The 12,885-nt window shown below is 38.0% G+C and overlaps 1 protein-coding gene across 5 annotated transcripts in view; it reads left to right on the top strand.

Moving 5' to 3' along the window:
• The first annotated feature begins 1,594 nt into the window (after positions 1–1,594).
• sona (sol narae metalloprotease) overlaps positions 1,595–12,885 on the top strand; it is an 87,693-nt gene continuing 76,402 nt past the window's right edge. For 3 of the 5 annotated variants that reach the window (XM_017906932.1, XM_017906938.1, XM_017906935.1), the window contains exon 1: positions 3,075–3,999. The gene's annotated coding sequence lies outside the window, so the exon portion shown is untranslated. Of the gene's footprint in view, positions 2,022–3,074; positions 4,000–12,885 lie in introns of those variants that run through there. The other 2 variants (XM_017906934.1, XM_017906933.1) reach the window with 2 other exon arrangements.

Below are 12,885 nucleotides of genomic sequence, written 5' to 3'. Positions count from 1 at the left end.
GCGAACGGAAAACCGGAAAACGATCGCTTCTAATCAAGAGCCTCGAGCGTTTCCCTTCTACTTTGTTCTTTGTCTCTCGCTTTGACTATCCGTCACTTCTTTTTCCCCCCTTTTTCCTTCCTCTTGTACTTTTCGTTTCAGTTCAGTGGGAGACACGTTTTCTAGTGCTGGGTCCCGGGATGGATGGATGTTACACCCGTCAAGAGTGAATCTCAGCCTCGAGATTCGGTTTGGACAAGTCACGCGAAGTGTAGACACGCTTCCGGCCGAGCCGCCTGCAATCTTACTCCTGCAATCGTTTCCTCTTAGAGAGCGAGATCTGATCAGTGTATCTCGTTCTCGAGAAGTTGGATCTGCTCAGAAATGTATCGCGGGAATGAACAATTATTTGGTAATCATATTGGTCAATGGTGTTTTTTACATACAAAAATTTGAAAACAGACATATCCTTCAGGCTTGCTTTTGAAATACGAATGTTCATGGAATACGATCTTTTCAAGATGACTAATGCCCTGAAGTAAAGATTGGAAAGTATCAAAGGAATTATTACAGAAATTGTTAAAGTATCAAATTCTTAATAATCTTGATATATTGAAAACATTGGTATCGATTATTCGTTACCACTAATGTTTCGATATTTAATAATTTCTCGTACCTCTATTGTCAAATACTAACATTTATTTCATTTCAGTATCCCACCGAATTATTTTCATAATCGTAATGAAATTCCACGTATCTCAGGAATATATTAAGATTTCAAAAGTCTAACTTTTCTCCTTTTAATTTGGCAATCGAAGTTAACTATCTAGAAACTTCTGCACGCAACGACGTACTATTTGGAGTGGAGTAACAAAAAAGAAAATTTGTCGATGAATCTCCTTCCCCTGATTGGTGTACCAAACGGTTTGTAAATGTGCGTAACACGATGAATATTAAAAGCGTCAAACGTTGTTGATGGAAATGCGAAAAAACATCTTCGATCATGAACCGTAAATCACGCTGGAGTAACTCGAGGCGAGTATAAACGTCCACTATCCTCGACCATCTTAGGTACTCGAATACTTTCTCCGTACATATGTACAGTTTCTTCTCCTTCTTTCTCTCCCTCTTTATCGTAATTAATCCCAACAGATCCGATCGATTGTAGAAAATTAGCCAGTGGCCGCAAAAAGAATTCGTCTAACGAATGGCCAGTTAAGGAGAGGATCGGCGCACAAGCTGCTTGAGACGAAGGAGACGTCAAGCGTAATCGACGCCGCAGGAAACGGCGATCGAGCATGATCGTTAGAGTCCACCGGTCTCCACCGATATCGATAGCGTCGAAAGGGGGTACAGCGCGAGAAGGACAGCCCCTCTTGGATCTCGACGACTTTCCCGATTTTGAAACGAGTCAGGTCGGCCAGTAGCGTACCGATCCGAGGCGAGGAGAGCAACCTTCTCTTCTGGTCTCGACGGTGTGCACGCACCGAACAACCGTGCGCTAACAATCACAATCGCCAGCAGTGGCGAGTAGTCCCCAGTCCCTGGGTCGTTTCCCCACCTTCTACTTTTGCTACCGACGTCGACGAGTATCGTCTACCGCAGTTAGACCGAGTCCGCTCGCGCATTCGCATTAATTTTCAATCCGCGGTGTGTGCTCTCTCGTCGACCTTTCCTCTCCGTTTCGTCGTTAGTCCTATACGGCCTCTCGAGAAGCGGGATCCTGGTTTTGGCGACTTTCGACCACCGTATGACGCGACCGTTATCCGTTATCCGCTGTCCGCATCTTAACGGGGCGAATTAACGAAAACGGTGTCGTTGACGGAAAGAGATGCCCGTGAATTTGAATATCGCGAAAACGTCCCGCACCAGAGGAGAAGGAAACGCGTGACACGCGTCTCTACTAATCCCCTGAAGCTTCTCGTTCACTGCCCCCTTCGTCTTATCTATCCCTGAATATTTCGTTCCACGGGAAAGAAGGAAGAGTCCAAGAGGGATAGGGAATTACGCGTTCACTGGGCCGCAGGATACTCGTATATCGCGTAAGGATACCTTGCGCAGAGATCGGGAGAGAGAGAGAGAGAGAGAATATCGTTGGTATCGAATCGACAGCGAAAGTGCACGTCTTCCGTACGTGCACGGGGTACGGTGCACTTGTGCCAGATACCAGGCGTGTGCCTGCTTTCCGTGGAGAACGCTGAAAAACTGGAGAAAAGTATCGAGTGTTTTGCCAATTTATACTTTTCGATTTTGTCGCCTAGGTTGTTGACATAAACGTTTATTTTAACGACGTGTATATCGCGCGTGTGTATGTGTGTGTCACACGGATAGGTAGATAGATAGAGAGGCAGACAGCTGGGCGGCGCGGCGCGTCTTTCTGTTCTCGTCTATGGAAATCGATTTCGTGTTCTCCGTTCGAGGATACCTGTCGGTGAAAACGGTTAATAAAAAACTTGAAAGGTGAACGCGTTCGCGACCTTATAGGATCCGCGGGTTACGTTAGTGTCAGGAAGTGTCTGTTTCGCAGCTGTTGCCAAACATTATTCACATTAGCAATAGAATGAGACAGGTTTTGATCATTTTGATTTATTGCTAGAGTAAATTTATACATGTTTGATTCTAATGAAATCATTTGTAGCTTTTTATGGATTATGATGGGATAATCGCAATAGCATGATGATAGATTAATGATTCAAGTAATGCAAAGGATTTAATTGCCATACTGTGTCGTGGGAAGGATAGACAATTATTTCGGTTGTTTTTATTTACTGTAACTAACGTTATTAATATTTATATCAAGGATATCAATTCTGTCAGTACAGAATTAATTTATTCTTTCGTAAACATATTAAATTAGATTACGTTCTAAAGCAATACTTTGTTTAGAACTTTTCAATATTTTATTCTATACCGAAGCGATAGAATGAAAATCGGACAGAAAACTATGTATTATTTTTAAATTTGTTTTAAAGTATATTAGATTCTATGCGGAAGGAAGATAAATTGAGAGAAACAAGACTTCCATATGTCTCTCATATAATATCGCTCATTCTCTATTTCAAGTGCTCTTCTATATCCTTAATTTTTAACGATTCTTTAAAAACTTCGTACGACACCTCTTCTTGCATATACGGTTCATAGTTTTATCCCTAATTTTTCAAAACTCGCACTGATAGATAGCGTTAAAAGTAAATCAAATGTTGCTTTCTCGCTGCACCGAACTTAACCTTTCGAAAGCGCCTTCATGTTAGCTGCGATCGAATAGTACCGAAATCGTCCACTACGTGCACACCTCGACAACGTCATAATTAATCGGAAAGTTCAGGACGAAACCGAAGCCTCGACCGCTTTTCACCTTGTTAACCTCTTCCATTTCGACTGTTCGTGTTTTGTTTACCGACGAGTCCTCGTACGGCTTGTTAAATCGGCAGTGGCAGCTACCTGCTATCGAGGGGGCATGACGAGCCATAGGAGCGCAGTCAGCTGCGAATCTCCGCGCGCGACACACGTGAAACGTTGTTTTCTCCGGTTTTCAGCGCGCGACATTTTATTTTTGGCCCGTGTCCTGCGTTTGCGTAACCGGGAAGACAAGTTTTTTCGTATTGGGCCAGACGAAGAAACGTGTCTTCGCGCATTCGCAATTTTTCTCTGAATCTCGTCTCTTTTGCCCATTGTAATTCGCGAACGTAAAAATATTAATAGAGAGGAAAGCGTCGAAGTAGCCGGCAGTGTGTCGATGTGCAGTGATCAGGAAATTGGTGCGCACCGGAGTCACGCCGGAAATAAGGTCTTTTGATTCGCCGGGAACGGAGGGAAGATCGAGACAAGGGTTAAACCTCGATCCGTGTAATAGCAAATTTGATTTTTCGTCGTCGATACGTGGGTTGACCGGTGAAAACGCTTCGTCCTTTCGTCGTGATGACACCGAGGATCTCGACAGCCGCGACGATGGAAACATGAGGACTCTGAAAGATCGTGCATTCGATCGACGCAGCTCCAATCCTACCGACCATAAATGACGTAAGTTTTAACCAATTAATTTAACACGTGTATTTAATTCTATGGACCCTTACCGTGCCTATGGACTTTGTCGTTAACGTTCAGGGTTATTCGTGTTTACTTCTGCATTTGTTCGTTATACTCGTTCTTAGAATCGGTCTCTCGCTCGGAGATGTTTATAAACGTTGCTCGTGCTTCTAATTCCTAGAATGAAATTTACGCTGTAACCAATCATGCGTAAAGTTACCTGTAGGAATTGTTTTCATTGACTCGTGTCGTGTCGTCACATATCTTGGTCCTTTCTTATTATGATAGACCTCGTATAGTCCGATAAACCCTCGAAACGTATTCGACTACGTTTTCTTAGAGTTAGCTTGTTCGTAATCCTTAGAATGTTTGATTCAATACAACTGAACACGTTATTGTTAGATTGTCGAAATTTAATGTATTTTTCATACGTAGGTCGCTGGTTTGAATCATTTTCTATAGATTACACGAAGATGGAATATTAAATGTAAATGTACCCAAATTTAATACCCCTTTACATCGTTCGATTTTTATATCTCTTTTTCGAGTTTAACATTTCTTTTTCCTCAGTTTTGAATACAACAGATGAAAGATCATCAGAAACGTCTGAAAGTAGCAATAGTACACCGTAACGTGGCAAAAATATGATATGTAACAGGTAACTCTATAGTCGGGAAGATTTACAAACGAGGCGCAATTTGATCAATTTCTTTCTAACACCGCGCTCGTAAATCTCTAGTTTATGGTGGGGATTATGTATCAAACCGTGGTAATGGTGTGCGCTTAAAACGTGGATAACGAGATAAGTTAAATTACAGCGAAGCGTCAGGGAAAAAGAGCGTTCAGATTATCGCTAGAACTACCAAACTAATCAAAATGGCTGCTTTTAGACCCGTTGTTCGTCCACTTACTGCGACTGTTTTCGACGAAATTAATTGCAACTTTTATTGAAACAGAAACGTAATTATGTATACATACATAAATAATTATTTTCGTCGTGACTATTAATTATTATACATGTATGTATACAATATTTTGAAACATATTACAGGTTGGTAGTTCTAATGCTAATGGCTATATGTTAATCATTATTTCTCTCTATAGCACCATGTGACTTAAAACCTATATATTTATTCTGTACTATAATATTTTGTTAACATACTATTACACTGAATTCAACTATTGTTTTTTTATAGGAACTACCAGTGCTCGAATCTCTGATTAATATAAAAATATGTATTTAAAGATCGTTATTTGTCCTCTTTGTTTCCGGTTGTAATGAAATGTAATAACGAACATAATTTATTTGATTATTTTGTGGTTATAGCAGAGGGTTGGACAAATTACTTAGAGATCTCGTTTGTAGTTTAACACTCTGGTTCATTATTATTGCCCGGTGAGTTTACGTTTCTTTAACTTCAGTTCGCTTGTTTTCAATTAGCAGTACTCGGTTTTCTTTTCCGTGGCTGTAAACAGTCATTGCCAAGTGATTATTCGCGTGAAACGCGTCCAATCGATTAGCCGGCTAAGGATCATGCTGCATCAGGGAAACGACTTCCGACTCACCGAAGGAATAATTAGAGGGGCAAAAAGGAATAATAATCCGGTATTACGTAAAGCTGGTCATTTACATAAACATTGAACGACCGTTCACTTATGAATTTTATTGGAATCACGAGCGAGTAATGACTGAATCGCGTTTGTCCCGATCGTCTTGTTAATCGTTAAACGTCGTTAACGGTGAAAACAGACACACGGTATGATCGTAATTCTAATTTGTAACGAGAGCGTTCGCTATTCTCGTATTCGTGATTACGAAAGTGGCTCGAGTAGGAAGTCCGAAATGGCTATATTATATTTGTCATTTCTTTCGTGTTGTAACAGTGAGGTACCGTTTTCGAAAAATAGTCGAAAGTCGAGTCGTTTAACGGTGTTGGAAAGCTATCCCGTTTCTGTACGCGTAAACATAGAGATAGAAATATTTCGAAATGGAGAATATATACTATATACCATTCTCATATAATAAGGAAACAAAATTTTAAACAATTTTGGAAAAAGAATAATTGCGGAAGTCTGATGCAAGGTAATTCAAAAGATTCAAAGATTTAAATATCTTTATGCAAGGTATTACATCATAATTTATGTCGATTTTTAGAAAATAATATTCCTTTTTCAGTTTATGTATATACATATAGTTTTCATACAAACTGTATAAACGATTTGTGATGAATTTTCGAATTCCAAGTTCGATGTATTTTATCGAATAATTAAAAATTTAGGAGAATCGGGAGTACTATAATTTAAAATGAAAATACTCGAATTATTTGATCACTTTGTGTCCAGACTTTGACCGTGAAATCAAAGTAGGATAATTAATTCTCAACTTGAATGCATAGTTCACAGGCGACCATAACCGTTTAGGTTAGATTTAAGTTAGGATACTTAATTTAAAAGCACTTTATTTCAATTTCTATTTCGTATGTGACGCCATTGAATTTTCAACTCGCGTGGTTGATGGTATCTGAGGGATAGTAAAATGTATCCTAAGAGAGAGGGTACTGGGTTTCATATTTTTCTTAATTATCTTTATCGAACATTTCGTTAGGAAGATTTTCGATAATTATTTGCTGCGTTAGAATATTATACCCGATTAGATTTCAATATTACCCTATTGCTTGTAACACTAATAGAATTTTTGATTACTCAAAGAAAGTGGCTGAAAGTGTGTGTAGTTTAAGTAGCATGGTAGCTACTTAAAATTCCAGATAAAAGTATAGTCATAGAGTTAAATATCGAGCCAATATAATATTGGATTAAAATCACATTCCAAAATATTTATTTCCAATATATTTCCTTCGTCGTTAAGAATGTCACTGAATGCAAATATGAGAAGTAAAATGACAGGTTATGTACCTACTTCAAAATGGGGTCATTGAGTCGATACGATAAATACCGTCCACGTTTCTTACGCCTAAAATACAGCGTAAAAATTAAATCGAAGTACTCTGCAATTAGGTAACCTAACCTAACCTAACCTGATCCACCTACGACCCAACAGTGCTACTTACAGAGCGAAGGAAAAGATTTCGAATAGCTCCAATTTCGTGCCACTTTTCTTCCATTGGAGTTCCACTTCCACGTCCCAAATTTCTTTTCGTTCCTTCTCCATAATTGTACGCTTCGTTTTCAACGGATTAAACGTGCTAGAAACTCGCCCGTTGTTTTCGTTCACGAACACCAGCGAGTTCGCCAAAGCGTTATCCGTTGGAATAGCTGGGTTTTTCGTTTCGAAAATGCGAGTTAACGCACGCCTTCGGCCCGTATCGCGAGCACGAAGTCGAAAGTGCGATTAAGTCCGATTCCCCATTTTATTTTCCCTCCGTCGTATCTTTTCTTTTCATTAAATAAAAACGGTTTCGTAACCACGGAGGCATATTGTAGAAAACCAGACACGTAACCGTTCTTCGAATACGTAAAGAGTCCATCGGAATCGGGCCTCGGTTTTTAGAAATTCTAAAAGGGGCTAATTAATTAGTCAGGACACGTATGCAGGTTGATTTTTGCAACGGAAGCAATAAAACTGTAATTTACGTTAGCTTTGATGGCGTGTAAATGATGCCGGTGTGCATCGCGTTGCATAAAATTGTTCAGGATGTGGCAATAACGTGTAGCGATCGAATCAGATTTAAATGTTCGTTCTAACCGCAATCCGTTTAACCGAAGCGAATTCTAGTACGTGGTGGCGCTTCAATCGAAGTCCCTGGCGTTTCGAAATAGTTTCATTGAGACTTCCAGCGTTAATTTATTCTATTAATTCTAATGATTTAGCAGAATTCTCAAGCGTGAAGTTCAAATTCTGTTTTCGCGAATGAATTAAAGCTCGGTAAATAACCGGAAATTTCACGCTTATCTTTGACCACTTTTGAGGTTAACTTTTGCTTTCTAACGGTAAAAATCGATTCGATAAAGTTTGCCTGGTCGCAAAATTTATTGCCTGATTTAAATTCGAAATTTAATTTCCGTTACTTAACGATGCAATCTAAATTAGATTTCGCTATTTAAACTGATTGATAATTTGACGCGGGGCGTGAAATTTGATTTCGGTTATTTAGCAGTGAAAGTTATATTCTGTTTCAAAAGATGAGAAATTTAATTGCTAATCTGTGATTTACGCTTGCTATTTAGCTGCTATTTTTGGTACGGAAAGGAAATAATAAATTGTAATATCCAAGGGCGATTCGCGTCGCTTTTGTCAACGATGGAAACGCGCCCACATGTCACTACCGTGTATCCTCTTTCCCAAATGCGATACGGGTACCTAATATTCGTTTACACGAATAATTCTTACCAGTTAGAAAATCCTAATCATCACGGTCATCGCGTATAACCAGCGTTGTAATTCAAAGCTCGTTTCCAAGAACACGATTCGTTTCTGTTGAAATGCAGGTTTCTTTGCAAAAGCGTTACCTCTTCCTCGGTTTAGACATATTGAATTTCACGATGTGATCCTCAAGCGGGAAAAAATGATTTGAGCACACTGATAGAGATGAAATAGGAGTGCTCGCTTCTCCAAAGTTAGGAATATAACTCTAATTAGAGTTGATAGTAATATTTATGTCCCTAGTGTCTTCTTTTATGTCCCTAGGTTCACGGCTCTCGCCTGTGATACTCGTATTTGACCCGATCTCCCTACCACGAGTCTCGCACGATGTTGTAGGCGAAGGGGTTAATACTAACTATTAAACAAATATCACTCCGCGTTAATTGGGAAAATATTTATTCAAGATTAATAATAAAGAATTTCTTCTTTCGTTAATCGTGGATTTTCTTAATTACGAAAACTGCAAATTGTTAATTTATTTAGTCGCCTAGACTTCGTTAGTTATATTTTTCAATAACCACTTAAAGCCTTTGTTTAAAATTTTCATTTGAAACAGTTGCAGTTTAGTGCTTTCAAAGTGGCAATTTTAAACGTCACATTGATAAAATAACGAGGTTGACAGTTTCTTTCTTATCCTCGAGATACCACGTTTCTTGTTGCAATCATTACACGGAAAAACAATTTAAAACTGTTACGACGACAACACAAGTCACTTCGATCGAAAGTGAAAACTGGTAACATCGAGGCAGAAAAACGACGAAGGATTTCTAAATCGTCTTTTTATCCCTGACGAATTTCTCAGCAGAAATTACACTTACCAGAATTAAATAGTATCACAGGGTATAACAACCTCAACAAATCGATATCTTAATGCTGGCTTTTGAAATCGACACAATCGATTTCATGTCTTATATCTCACTTCGTAATTCTTAATTTTTAATCGAGAAACGAAACATTCGTTTTAAGATTCGAGGGTATTAAATCTCTATTCGTTTTATCAGACTTTATCCCAATTTCCTTTACTCCACTGTAGTATGTCTATCAAAGCAGTTCAATAAAGCCAACAACGATGACTGCATTAACATTTCTATTTAATTTTCTTTTCTTTCTTTTTTATTTATGAAACGATATTTCAACTTACCAATTGAAAAAGAATTCAATTAAAATGGAATTTATTTCTCAACACTAATGTCGACCATACAGGTCATCTAGATTCAGTCGTTATAGCGAACATATTTATTTAATTACTATATTACAGAAATACGTTCTTCTATTTTTATCTATTATTGTAATTTTATTCATCGAGGACGCGATGTTAGTGATCTGCATAATCGTATTTCAAGATAGCTGTGTACCCCACGTTGCCATGACAAAGGGTTAATAATACTGTGTGAACGTTAGAATTTATAGTGAGACAGTAAAGTGTTTGGATCAGGGGAGTAGACGTGTGAATGAAGAGTGCTTTGCCTATACTATTAGAGGTGTGAAAGGAGAGTGCTTGAAATGCTCGAGTAAACGAAGGATGTTGAGCTACCTGTGGTTTAGGATAGTCATACTTACGTATCTGTTTTGGACTGGCTGCATAATACTATGGCTGCTGATCTATTACATATACCTAAACGTAGTATGCATATAAAATGATAACATCCCCTATAATTTTCAGTGTTTCTCGAATAAATTATGGCTACATCTACATGAAAAAATAGCATATGATTATAGACCAAATTTGATTTTGCAAAGAACGGTTACTATATGATGCTATGGGGGAAAAAATCTTTGGAATTTTTGGATTTTTGTAGACAGAGTAAAAATCGGTATTTATTCGATTATTTCTTAAATCTAATATAATTTTCGAGGATCTTTGTGGCCAAATTCGGATTTAGTATAAAATTCTCCATTCTCTATTTTCCATTCTCAGACAATGAAATTACATTGATCTATTTTCTTCGTATTTAATATTATCTTTTTGTTGCATTCATTTTTCGAGTATTATACGGGTCAAATTTGTAGAAAAATGTATTCATTTTCTTCTGTATTTATATGGGTGCACAGGTGAAATTTAATCTCAAGAGACACTGAAAATCATAGGGTGTGTTATTATTTTGTGGTGTACCGTAGGTAGTATTAATTAGAGTGATATGATAAGACTAAATAAGCACATATAATTACGTTTCTATCTCAATAAAAGTCAAAGTTCGTTTTGTCAAAAGTAACAGCGTGTTAACAAAAACTCAGAAACTCGTCATTTTAACTAGCTTAGTAATTCTAGTATTCAGGTTTGAGAGTGAGGAACTTAACGATTATAGTAAAAGTTAGAGTCTTCAATTAAAAATCTGGAATTAGGATGTGCACTATATAATCTAATCAAATCTATCACTGATTCTATTCTTTTATCATCAAATACATTTCCTGTTATTTGTAACAAACAGTCTTTGATCCAACTTTCCCTCAGTACCTTCTCTCAAACAAATCCAATTTCTCCTTTTCCCTCAAACATCCAAATCGAGTCATTGTTTCATAGTAAATCTCTGAATTTGATATTCATTGTCAAATAAAAACATTCAAGTTGTCTAGCAGAAATCTATCTTTCATTTCATTGGTGAAAAATAAAATATAAAATATAATATTCACAACTGAGATCTTTTCCAGCTATACTTCTCGCTGGGTCGAATATCCTTTTTCACACGATACACGATTATTTACTGAAGTGTTAGATATTCATAGAATTTCAATCAAAAAATAATTTGTTCAACCTGAGATCCAGTTTTATTAAAAAACAACAGAATTGTTTGAAAATATTCGACCTAGTAAACAAAAGTGTGTTACAATTGGTAGAGTGACATCTAATCGTAAAGGGTTAAAATAATCCAGTGTAAAATTATAGATGGTGATAATGCAGAATGAAATTTGCCAGTGTGTCACAGAATTTTATTAATTAGATTACGTGTACCATGAAATAGGAGACTTAGAAAACCACAAGTCTGAACTCTCATAAGCGAGCAAAACTAAGCGAGCAAAATGGCAGAAAAACTCAAGCGATCACACTTAAAGAACCCAACCGAGCACTGTGGCTGCTTGAAACTCGCGATATAGACACACGATCGGTCGAATGACGAACAAAGTAACAAGAAATCAGGTAGGGAATATTCTCAGCCCTAACGGTGGCACGTTCGGGTGTTCTTGCTTTAATTGCCGCTAAATGTCGACTTCGTGCATGAACGCTCGGTCCATTGACAGCTGGCCACTTTCATTTCTCTATTCTCCGGCACAATCCTCGGGCTCGTTACACTTTCCTTGGTGGCCGGTGAAACAGGGAGCGCGGGGACAGATCGAAACTCTCGTTTTCAATATCTCCGGCTGCCTCGTATGCACGCACCGTAACGGGCAAATCGTGGCCTGCGATTGTATAACGCGAGCACGAGCGCGGTCGCTTATATGGTTCACGTGCTTTTGCATCTGTTCGTCGGTTGCAGTCGCTTTAATTAAACGGTCGTTTTTTTTGAGCGTGATTCTTGCGGTTTCGCGTGTACATTTCTTCATTTGGAGTCGTAGGAGTTTCAATTTCATAGTAGCAACACCATCATGAGAGTGTGACCATGCTGACGGTGGGTAGAAAAATTGCTCGTCAGTGGAATAGTCGAGTGAATGTACAGCGGATGTCTATGAGGTAAACGTAAGATTTTCAGTTTCATTTCATTATAGTACATAGTAACGCCACGATGAGAGTGTGATCATACTAACAATGGGCAGAAAAATTGGTCGTCAGTGGAATAGTAGAGTAAATGTACAGTGAATGTCTATGAGATAAACGTAGGAGTTTCAGTTTCATTCCATTATAGTAGTAACACGATGCTGGGAGTATGACCATGTTGACGATGAGTAGAAAAATTAATCGTCAGTAGAATAGATGAGACATTAATGTATAGTGATTGTTGGTGAGATAAATGTTGGCAAATTGTGATATCGTCTTTTTCTTCCAGATGGAAAATGAAACGTGAGATGTACGTACATAGTTGTCTTAGTAGTACCACCATGTATACGATGGGTAGAAAAATTAATCAGTGGAATAGGTGAGTAAATGTACAGTGAATGTCTATGAGATAAACACAGGAGTTTCAGTTTCATTTCATTATAGTAGTAATACGATGCTGGAAGTATGACCATGCTGACGATGGGTAGAAAAATTGGTCATCAGTGGAACAAGTCAGTGAATGTACAGTGGATGTCTCTGAGATGAACATAGGAGTTTCAGTTTTGTTGGATGATAGCAGTACCACTATGTATACGATGCGTAGAAAAATTAGTCAGTGGAATAGTTGAATAAATGTACAGTGAACATCTGTGATATAAACATAGGATTTTGTTCCATTATAATAGTAACACCATGATGGCAGCATACGTGATCATACTAACGTTGGGTAGAAAAATTGGTCGTCAGTAGAATAGATGACAAATTAATGTATAGTGATTGTTCGTGAGATAAATATTGGCAAAATGTG

This window comes from Eufriesea mexicana, unplaced genomic scaffold (genome assembly GCF_001483705.2).
Source record: "Eufriesea mexicana isolate 0111107269 unplaced genomic scaffold, ASM148370v2 scaffold6562, whole genome shotgun sequence".
In the NCBI taxonomy this organism is placed as follows: domain Eukaryota; kingdom Metazoa; phylum Arthropoda; class Insecta; order Hymenoptera; family Apidae; genus Eufriesea; species Eufriesea mexicana.
The sequence above is the reverse complement of the archived record's forward strand: the minus strand, read 5'-3'. Positions and strand labels throughout refer to the sequence as shown.